Source organism: Nansenia antarctica (assembly GCF_963989245.1).
Source record: "Nansenia antarctica genome assembly, chromosome: 10".
Taxonomy (NCBI): Eukaryota; Metazoa; Chordata; class Actinopteri; order Argentiniformes; family Microstomatidae; genus Nansenia; species Nansenia antarctica.
The window spans coordinates 26,199,018-26,208,819 of NC_137680.1; positions in this window are offsets into that span (position 1 = coordinate 26,199,018).

Consider the following 9,802-nt stretch of genomic DNA (forward strand, 5'->3'; position numbering starts at 1 on the left):
CACACGCGCACACACACACACACACACACACACACACACACACGCACACACACACACACACACACACACACACACACACACACACACACACACACACACACACACACAGTGCCTCCTAACAGCCATTTGACCTTTTGACCTTTGGTGACCAGTGGTACCTCTGAAGCGTCACTCTGGACTTTACATTCATCCCATTGGTGCACTGCTGTGTCACACACACACACACACACACACACACACACACACACACACACACACACACACACAAAACTGCTAGAGAGCTGGCCCATCTGTTGTGTCATTTGACCTTTTGACCTGGAGACCTTTAGGTCATCAATCAAATCAGATCTGACCCAATGTACCTCATATCTTCTACTCCATTCCATGCATTCAATGAGCCCGTCCTCCGATTTCTACCTCCATCACCCTCCCCTGTGTAGACTTGTTAACTGGTGAGCCCAGTGTCTCTTCAGGGCATATATTATAGATATACATCTCTCTACTATATATATATATATATAGAGAGAGAGAGAGAGAGAGAGAGAGAGAGAGAGAGAGAGAGAGAGAGAGAGAGAGAGAGAGAGAGATAGAGAGATAGATAGATAGATGATCTATAATAACAATACAATATCAATAACAATATGATAATATTAGTATGACAATAGTATATTATTAATATATAATTATCTATCTAATAACTATTATTTGTATTATCATTATGGTTTCTATATCTGTGTGTAGACCAGCTGCAGCACACTGTGGTGGACAGGAAGTGGACACTGTGGCAGACAGGAAGGGGAAGTCTGCTCGCTCTGTACTAATCTCACACTGCCACACTTCCTGCTCTACGTTTTCAGTTGGCCAGAGCAGGGGGGGGGGGGGGGGGGGGGGGCGGTGAAGGTAGAAATCGGAGGACAGGCTCATTGTAATGCATAGAACAGAATGAGGAACGGTATCAAACACACAATGAGGAACAGCATCAGACACACAGCCTCACACCAGGGGAGGCTGACGGAGGTAGAAATCGGAAGACAGGCTCGTTGTAATGCACGAGATGGTTTGATGTACCATCCAAAGCCTCGAACTTCAGATTTGTCAGGGAAAAGAGAGGCGTCAAAGCTCTCAAATCACGGTCTGTTCTCGGACTGACTGGATTCAAACTGAACGTGGAGATGCTGGGTTTATGTCCAAAGTTAGCGTTTTTACACCTCTTTTTTTGGGGGGGGGGGGGGGGTCCGAAATGATGTATATGACTGCTATCAAGTTTCAAGTTTTCAAGTTTATTGTTACATTCCGGCATTATAGCCTACAAGCATAAGACAGTAAAATGATTAGGCTTCAGTTCCTCGACATTGCAGCAAGAAGAGAAATAATGTGACAATAGTGGCAAAAAACACAAATAGGCCTAAGGCAAAGATATTGATGCCACCTAGGCTGTTTTCAACATGAAAGTTTCGCTTCAGTTCCTGTCTGAAGAAGTGTTTGGAGCTGAATCACAGAACTGACCTAAAGAATGTCAACAGGTGAACAGTGATTACCTGTTGTTGTTAAGGTAGTAATATTCTATTCTATTCCATTGTATTTTATTTAAGCAATATCACACGAGAGGGAGGGCTGTTATTCAGGGCTGTGATTTGGTCGTAGATAATCACAGCCATGCTGATATTCAGTATAACAGCACAACCTCGAGTGTGATATTGCTTTTATACAACAGTTCTACAAGTGCCATTTATTAGTTAACAGTAATAAGCCACAACAGATTATGATTTGTTTGTTAATTTATTCATTTATTTGGCCCTGTCAACACACAAATAATTCCACAACTGAACTTGCTCTTGAACTTGACTGTTGCCAAGCAACCTGGACACAAACATTTTCCTGCACAGCTTGCTATTTATTACACCTGGAGGTTCAGCACTGAAGTATCTAGACTTCCCTTCCCTTTGTCCTCTTCTGACGACCATTCATCATTTTACTCCAATGTTATTTGTGGAAATATATCCATCTTTGCGGTGCAAAGTTTGTTACAACCTGATAGATAACGACCGTTAATGTAGCCTAGCCTAATTAACGGTAATTGAATGGAACACCTGCGCGGCGGAGTGATACATATAGTTAAAAGTCTTTATACAACAGTTAGTTCCGACCAAGTAATTTGATTGGACAAGAGGCATTCCATGAGTGCCGATACAGTATAACAGCACTAGGACTCTTAACTATATGTATCACTCCGCCGCACAGGTGTTCTACTAAATTACCGTTAATACAAAGTAGCTAGCCTGCGGATGTTTGTGTTCGGGTTACTAGGCAACAGTCCAGTGGAAGTTAAGTTGCGGAACATTTAAAAAAAAAAAAAAATCAAATAAATGATTAAATAAACAAACAAATCATAATCTGTTGTCTCTTATTACTGTTAACTAATAAATGTTGCTGTAGAGCTGTTGTATAAAAGCAATATCACACTAACCGTTGTTAAGCAACTTATTGTAATCTATTCCAACCTGTATTATTTCCCCACCTATTGTATTGTATAAGTATTATTTTCCTTTCTATCCTGTTCTATCCTGTTTTATTGTGTTGTTCTAGGTGTGAACAGGATGATGGAGAGACCGTTGAAGAGAGGAGTATCAGCCGTTGTGTAAACCCGTCTAAACCGTCTTAACCCCCCTCCCCCCGGGCCATGAGTCTGGCTGGCACCCAGGAATCACCTATGAATCACCTATGAGATCACCTATGTCATGAGATCACCTAGCTCAGGTGTGATAGGGTCCAACCTAAGCACTCAGAAATATACTTTAAATTAGATTAGATTGGATTCAACGTTATTGTCATTAGAGTACTTAGACACCGAAAAACAGTTTCTTCATTTAGACATAGGCTATTCTTCATTCAGCTCCTCATCAACTTGCTCCAGAAAAAATTATACAATTTCATAGTAGAATAAAACGAAGGAAATGCGAAGTATTATTATTAGAAGCTAAATGCGTCAAGACTGAAGAGGTGATAGACAATGGCTGCGTTCGTAAATACGCTCAGGAAATCTTACCAACGCAGCCCCACGCGGTACCGGACAGCGTCGTCCCGGACCGGGGCTCGCACCATATTTGGTCACGGGGGGGGGGGGGGGGGGGGTCGCTCCTCTCGTAGTAAAAACCCAGTCAGCGTGTGTTGCTCATAGACGCGACCAAGGAAGTGAGTCACGGCGAGGCTTGACGGTAATGTTACGCCTCGATTACAGCAGCAGCCCGTCCACACTGAGGAGAAACGTGGACGGCTTTGGCTGTGTTCGGAATGGCATACTAGCATACTACTCATACTAGATATGACGTAGATTTTGAGTATGCAGTGCGTTCACACTAGAGTATGTGAACTTTGAGTATGCAAGAAATGTATACTAGATTTTCGGTCGGCTGGTATTGGCATACTTATTATGAATTTAGTAAGCAGTATGCAGTATATACTAATTGAGTAAGCTAGTATGCAGTATGCTAGTATGCCATTTCGAACACAGCCTTTGACTGCACCGACACACAGAGAGAACACGGAAGCAACATGTGCCGTCAGTCATAACTACTATTACACCAGCCAGACCAGCAGTACACCCGACCAGGAGGAAATAACCCACAGACCTTCAACACCTACAGAATATTTATTTTTAAAGAAAAAAAAGACTTTGGCTATTATTGGTAAGTGAAAACTATTATGTAGTTTGGCTAAGTTTGGTTGGCAATTTGTGATTTAATATTAATTTTTATAATTAGGCTACAATTAGCCTTATTATAAGTGAGATTGAGATCATCATTATTGAAACATAATGACTAGATAAGGACGGTACTGTGATACACTTGTTTATAACAATAACTGAACAGATCTGAGATAACTATTAACACATTAGTCTACAAGCCCGTCTCGTTTTGCTATTTGTCACTATTATTATTATTTATATTAATTATAACTATATTATATTATTATTAATTATAATTATATTATTATTATTATTATTATTATTATTATTATTATTATTATTATTATATTATAGCTAATGAGGGACAGAGTGACCATTTCAACATCGTTGAAGTTTGGAGATAGTCGTTGTATGTTTTAGGCTCCATCAATGACACCTTTAACATACTCAGTCTTATGTTGCCTTGTTTACTGAACTGTCGAGACGTTTTGGGGTCTTAAACAGAGTGTATCTAACTAGACCGAGCTGGCTATGGCACCTACATCTTATTCTAGTACCATTACAGTGCCACCGGGGGGTTTCCGCGCTGAGATCCCCCCTTGCCTTGTAGTAGCCTAGTCGGGGGGGAAATCGGCGCCACAACGCGGAAAATGTCAACACAAGACTGGAAACCCCCCGATGTATCTGCCTTATACATCTGAGGAGGCGTTTAATCTAATCTAAACTCCTTAATGAGTTCCTATATGACTCAAACCGTAAAAGGCATTAGAATTGAAGTGATACAATGTCATTCATTAACTCTTCCCGTAGTCTCAGAAAAGCACGTGAGTGGGTGACACGTGTATATGTATTTACTTGTTTAAATCGTATAGTTACTCTTATATTATTTTGTTATTTTGTTAAAGCACTTTGAGCTGCAACGTTTGCAGTAAAAGTGCTATAATAAAGGTTATTATTATCATTATTACTTCCAGACCGATTCTGTCCACGTTTCCTCTCCTCTCCTTTGTGTGGGCGCATCGACCCCCTGTGACCAAAACTCAGAAGTCGCTCTTCCGTAGGCTACTCGGGTTTCGCGTCGATTCCCTGCGATCTTGTGATGTCGTGACATTTAACACCACTCACAGATCTGAAGTTTCACGTGCGCTTGCTGTCTGTGGTGCAGATATCACGACGACATCTGTGCATTTAAATCTTTTTTTGCATTTAGCAGAATCGTGTTATCATGTCATCATCATCATCATCATCATCATCATCATCATCTCATGTCATGCATGATGTCTATGTGATAACAATAACACACAAACGAGCCAGTCAGGCAATAAGCATTCAGTTTGCTGCCTTCAAAGATGACAATGACATGGTCATAAAGATATTATTAGTGAAGATATTACGTGAGCAATAGCTCAACACACAGACGAACAAGTGAAACCCTTTAAACTCAACAATGACAATGTTGTTGTTGCTGCTTTCTCAGGTGTGCCAGATAGTGAGGTAGTCATGTGGTCTGTGCAAGCCTCCAGGATGTTTTAGGCTGGGCTAACTGGTTTCCAACGTTTACATTTCCATAAATAACTGGGTTTCACGGTCAGGAACGAACTCAAAGGTTTGTCTTTAGCTCAATTACAACAACTGCAGCTGGGTATGTTGTTGTTATTGTTGTTGGGCTGTAAATGGGGCAAACTTTAACTTCCTTCACACACAGATCAGATACGACAACGGTGTCACACCTGCGTGCGCGTGCCAGCAGAACACAGAACAGCTCGAGGTGCGACGTAGCAACATGAATCTGAATCAGAATTGCTTTTATATTATCAATGTACAGGATACAAGGAGTACAATTCTTGGGTACAGGTCCAATTAGACATTGGCATTGCCGTAGAAATACAAAATCAATATTATAATAAGCAGGATATAAACAACAATCAATAAAAGAATAATCGGGATATAGACAACCATCAACAACAGCTGTATATAGGCTACGAGAGCGTCAGAGCGTCAATAATAGAATAGGTGATAGCAGCAGAATGCTGATCATCAGCATATCAACATTCATAATGTAAACAACATTCTGGAATGTTCAGATTCAATCTATCAGGTTGTGCAACTGATGCAACTTACGTGATAAGATGTCCGTGGCTTATCAGTGAACAGTGAATAGTACGATCTGTACTACACACAGCCAGCACACCGCACATCCTACTGTAGTATGATGATCTGTACTACACACAACCAGCACCTACTGTGGGGGAGGCTGGTGGAGGTAGAGATCGGAGGATTGGGGGGGGGGGGGGGCTCATTGTGATGCGTGGAACAATGGAATGAGGAATTGATAGCCTCCCCTGCAGAGCTAAAGCCAAGAGGACTTAAGACCAGGACGTAGTGGCCACGAGGTGTCCTTGGGCAAGACGCTGAACCCCAAAATTGCTCCCGATGAGCGGGCCGGCGCCTTGCATGGTAGCTTGCCGCCATTGGTGTGTGAATGTGTGTGTGAATGGGTGAATGAGAGGCCGTTGTAAAGCGCTTTGGAATAAGGCGCTATATATAGTAAGTGCAGTCCAGTTGTTCAAAAAGTTTAATCTAGATCAGAGTGATGCTGATTCTTTTTTGCTACCCAGGATCAGATCTATCTGGCTGATTTTGAGTCGGATAGGGGGGAAATCAGCCAGCTCGATCTGATCCTGGATCAGAGAAAAGAATCGGGATCATTCTGATCCAGATTAAACGTTTTGAACAACTGGGCCCTGCCTGATGACATCATCAGACAGTTTGTTCGTCTGGTGATGACATCATCACTGCTAGTAAAGACCTTTCATCACTGCCAGTCTGTGTGGATGAGTCATTATTATCCTCCTTCCAGCCCCCGGGACGTAGAAAGTCCTGTTCTGCTCCGTGTGGCAGGTGATTAGATGACTCAGTCATGACAGGGATGATGCACGTGAGACAAGCACTGATCTGGGGAGGCTGGGGAGGCTGGGGGAGGTCGGAATCGGAGGACGGGCTCGTTGTAATACATGGAACGGTATCAGGAGAACCCTTCTGCTCCCAAGGGGAAATAAAGGCATTACAGCAGCTCTCACCACAAATTAACAACAAAATATATAATAATAATTCATTAGACTTATATAGCGCTTTTCTAGACACTCAAAGACGCTTTACAAACTGAAAAGATCGAGTAGTAATAATAAAAAGACACAAAAAGGTTACGGTAGTGCTGGGGACACATGGGAAGGGGAGGGGGAGAAGGTTAACTGGTGAAGGCAAGCTTGAAGAGGTGGGTTTTGAGGGCCTGTTTAAATGTTGGGAGGGTGTTGGCCTGTCTGATGTGGTTGGGGAGGGCGTTCAAGAGGGACGGGGCTGCGGCTGAAAAGGCCCCATCACCCCAGGTCCGGAGCTTGGTCCTGGTGGTCTTGAGGGTGGTTTGGTCGTCAGACCTGAGGCAACGGGAGGGGGTGTGGAGGGGGAAGAGGTCGGCAAGGTAGGAGGGGGCCAGATTGTTGATGGCTTTGTAAGTGGTGAGTAGGATTTTGTAGGATATGTATCAAAGAGGCCATCTGTGCATGGGGTTGTCACTCCGCCTGACAATGTGACGAGTCAGCAGTTGACTCATCGGGCCTGACTCGAGTCATGATCGCTACCATCAGGGCTGGGAATACAATGACCATTTATCTTCAATACAAAACGCTTTTGATGTCAAAAAGGTTTTAGATGTCAATTCACCACTTCCTGAATTGACGTCTAATTGAAACCAACCCTGACTGAGGGTAGACGGCCTTAACACAGACCAACAGACAGACAGCCTTAACACAGACCAACTGACAGACAGACAGCCTTAACACAGACCAACTGACAGACAGACAGCCTTAACACAGACCAACTGACAGACAGCCTTAACACAGACCAACTGACAGACAGACAGCCTTAACACAGACCAACCGACAGACAGACAGCCTTAACACAGACCAACTGACAGACAGACAGCCTTAACACAGACCAACTGACAGACAGACAGCTCTGAAAGAGGCCATTATCAAGGCCACATACTTCTCAATCCTCTGGTCCAACCCTAGACTCCTAAAAACAGACTCAGGTAAAACACCTCAGGTAAAACACCTCAGGTAAAAGCGTTCACCATGTTCACTGCCTCGTGTTGAACATCCTTCTGCTGAGTGGCCAGTCAGAGTCTGTATGTGACACCAGACTTGTGTCACCTGCAGAGGAGGCTCAGCTATGGCAGCTATCTGGAACAGCAAGGCCCTCAAACACAACCCTATCAGCCAGGGTTCACCAAGCTGTCATCTGGCTGTGTGTGTGTGTGTGTGTGTACAGTTTAGTTTTTTTACAGCTTTGCCAGTTATCCCCCCACACTTCTCCTTTTCCAGCGTGCGTGTGCGCATGTGTGTGTGGTTGTGTGTGTGTGTGTGTGAGACAGAGAGTTTCGACACAACATCCTGGACGAGGTGTTCTTCAGGGCTGCGTGACCTCACCGTGTCAGACACCAACGCTCTTTATCTAATCTGAGCTCAGCACCACACCACTTCTGGAACACACATATTCAGTTATTACCAGACGTATTCTGTTATTAACAGACATATTCTGTTATTATCAGACGTATTCTGTTATCATCAGACGTATTCTGTTATTAACAGACGTATTAGATCATTAAGAGACATATTCTGAAGCAACAATGTTGTTAATAGAAGAAGAAAGACTTCTTGTGTGTGTGTGTGTGTGTGTGTGTGTGTGTGTGTGTGTGTGTAGGTGTGTGTAGGTGTGTGTGCGTGCGTGTGCGTGCGTGTGTGAGTATGTCAAGTGTCAAGTTCTCACCAACAATAACAATAATACTAGTTGCGACACTGTGTAAGGAGGAAGTTAGCTCTGAGGTGTGTCTGTCAGCTAGCTAGCCCCATGTTCCTGTCAGCTAGCTAGCTCAGCACGTCTGCTGGGAAACATTACAACAGAGCTGAGCTGGAGCAACTTTAGCCTCTCTAGCCTCTATATAAATAATATACTATTGTCATACTAATATTATCATATTGTTGTTGATATTGTATTGTTATTATAGATCATCTATCTACACTACAGTATCTATCTATCTATCTATCTATCTATCTATCTATCTATCTATCTATCTATCTATCTATCTATCTATCTATCTATCTATCTCTCTCTCTCTCTCCCTCCCCCTCTCTCTATCTCTCTCTTCCCCCCTCCTTTTCTCTCCCTCCCTCCCTCCCTCCCTCTCTTGCTCTCCGTCCCCCTCTCTGTCACTCTCTCTACATCTGACACTGGCTCTGTTCTAGGTAAACAGACATGTCATGCCAGAGGATGTGGTTGGTTGAAACGCGCTCGGGTGATGAGCAACATAACACGTGTGCGGTCCCACACAACCTTGCATCATCTTCCCCCAGCGACAGCTTACTAACACAGTCTCACTGCCTTGACAGGAAAGGGCTCATTGCACACCTGTGCTCTCTCATCGACAGGTGCGTCGGAAAAAAGAAAGTAAAACACACTGTCTGTCTCTCAAGTGTCGTACGTTTTAATTGGTGCAACGTTCCGTTCCGCATCACCGTCTGTGGCTGAGGCTAACGAGGTAGAGCCGGCGTCTAACGATCCCAAGGTTCGGCGGTTCGAACCCCGACTGGCCACGTGTGGCCACGAGGTGTCCCTGGGCAAGACACTGAACCCCCAAATTGCTCCCAGTGAGCGGGCCGGTAGCTTGGCCGCCATTGGTGTGTGAATGTGAATGTGTGTGTGAAGGGGTGAATGTAAAGCGCTTTGGAATAAGGCGCTATATAAGTGTAGTCCACTGTCGTCATCGTCAGACCACACCTACTAGTGAACGCGTTTAGGGATGTTTAACGAGAGGAGTGGGACAGGAAGGTGGTTTGGAGGAGGCAGGATTTAGGAGAGCGCTGGATTGGTTGGTTGTCTGACGGGACGGTGGTGGTGGACTCTGGAGGGTCCTCTGTGGAGCTAACGACGCTTAGGTGGGGGCGGGGGTTCGATTCCCGCTGGGACCGTATATACACCTGAAACACGTACGCACTCACTGCAGTGTCAGTCGCTTTGGATAAAAGCTTCAGCTAAATGGCGTAATGTTGTAGTTGTTGT